This window comes from Corvus brachyrhynchos, unplaced genomic scaffold (genome assembly GCF_000691975.1).
Source record: "Corvus brachyrhynchos isolate BGI_N302 unplaced genomic scaffold, ASM69197v1 scaffold26, whole genome shotgun sequence".
NCBI classification, from domain to species: Eukaryota; Metazoa; Chordata; class Aves; order Passeriformes; family Corvidae; genus Corvus; species Corvus brachyrhynchos.
The window spans coordinates 6,340,302-6,342,496 of record NW_008239324.1 but is presented as its reverse complement, the minus strand read 5'-3'; positions in this window follow the sequence as shown (position 1 = coordinate 6,342,496).

The following is a 2,195-nucleotide window of genomic DNA, read 5'->3' as shown; positions in this document are numbered from 1 at the left end:
CACTTGTCCAAGAGAAAATATCGTCTTTTAGAGAATTCATGACCCTAGTCTTACACCTTGGCAGGGAGGCTGGCAATGGACATTTCACCTCTGTGCATGTCCCTCCTCTGAAACATAACCCCCACCAAGCGCTTAAAACAGTCTGCAAGGCAGTGCAGTGACTCAACATGCTTTGAGATTCCAGCAACTTCAGACTTGTATTAAATGCTCTTGTCTACAAGAGCATAATCAACAGCAACTTGTACACACCATAACAGTCTGGTACAAGACTTGGAGTATTTCTGCATCAGCTGGAAATCATTACACAAGGGAATGAGATGAGAATGGGCCTCTATTGATGAAAATATCACTTAAATGATAAATTGTATACTACCTCCTAGCAGAATTTGGTGGTTTATCCTCACTCTCTTAGAGCTGTTTGAGTTAGTAGCTCCAGTTTTAAAGCATTAAATAAAAGTGCATAGGAAAGGCTGAGTGCACAAAATGGATGTTAAGCAGAATCATCTAGGTAACAAATGAGAAGTTTTATAGGTGGATTTCTGGAGCTGAGGTGTACGCTCTCTCACAGTGATATAGAGATGTTTCCTCACTGCCAGGACAGTGCTCCTTATTTATTACAGCTGGACCTTGCTATAATCCAGCTCCTGCCTTTACAGCAAAGGTGGTAGAGTATCTAATTTTGCTGTCTCTCCATGAAGTAGTCCCATGGATATATTTCTGGAGGAATTTTGCATGGTACTGGTGCATAGCATCTCTGAGTCTCTCCAAAATTCGTGGTGAGATCTTCAAATTACTTCCAGGGCACCACAATGTGGATCTGCATGCCCTAATTTGAGATTGCAGTAACTAAGACTACGTGAATTTGTCATCCTCTCCCGTGCTTCTAAATGGTTGGCATGACACAGCACGTGCTCCTCCACAGCATGAAGGTTTCTGCTCAGTTTCATCCACAGGAGGGAAATACCATCCTCATAATGAGTTTTAAACGTAACACAATCAGCTTGGCTTCTTAAGTAGTGCAGAACTGAGTATTTGATTCAGTATATTTTGGGAATCTGTTTTTATTTACTCAGAGCCTCTTTACATCTATAAGCAGAGCAAAAGGATGTTACAGCAGGGGTGTTTACAGGGTGGTTTAGCTTGCTGCAAATAAACCAGCTCTTTCCACTGGCCAAAGAGAGCTCTTACTACAGGGCCCTTGGCAGAATAAGAAATTAGTCACTCGTTGGCAGGCTGGTGCACTGATGCCCAGGCCATAGATGCTCCTTCCCAAGGTTAGGTGGGGACCCCATCTCACCTCCTGTAAGTTCAAAAATGGGCAGAGTTTTATCATTGGAATATGTGTACCCCCAGCACTACACTACACCACAGACACTACAGAGCCTTTATCATCACATTTTGTCAGTAACACCAGCACAAATCACTGGGATGAAAGAAAATTGCCATGATGAACATACACCTCAGAAAGTTATCATAGTGTTCATTAATCACCAGTCACTCTTTGGTGATTAATTATTTAGCCAAATTGGAAAAAATTTTCCACATGAATAAGAAGATGTTTACTTAATAAAGCAGAAAGCTCCTAGAAGCATGCCCTTGTTTTCCGCAATTTAGCGGTACAATAAGTTTATATCCTCCTGCTTTTACAGCTCAGGAAAAAAGCCACGGTGCTCTATCAACTTGTTGCTGTTGGTTTCTGTCCAGCCAATTCTTCAGCCGGAAACCTGATGCTGCTCAATGTGTGCATTTAAGATGTTTAAATGGTACATACATGAGCTGATGGTCATGGTTTGTTATCTGCATCTCTCTGCATGCCCTGAGCCCTTGTGAAACACTGGTAAGGAGGAACAGGAGAGTGCAGTGCCAAATCCCAGCTCCAGGGTTGGCATTTCTCCAGCACTGACTGATGGCATCAGGGTCATGTTAGAAAAGAGGAAGGGCCCCCAATACCTTCATCCTGGCAACAGCCTTGTGCTTAATAAGGACTCCCCTGGAAGCATGTTGCTGGGACCAGCCAGATCTTACGTCTGCAGTGAGGTGGGATGTGCAGGAAAGAGGAAAGCCAGTGCTGGCACTGGAGAATCCAGGTACCGATAGCAAATCAAAATCTTGGTATGTTCCATGGTAATATTGATGTCTGTTCAGTGTCTTTCACCATAGTTAATTATTAAAAGCATTCAACAATAACAAACATG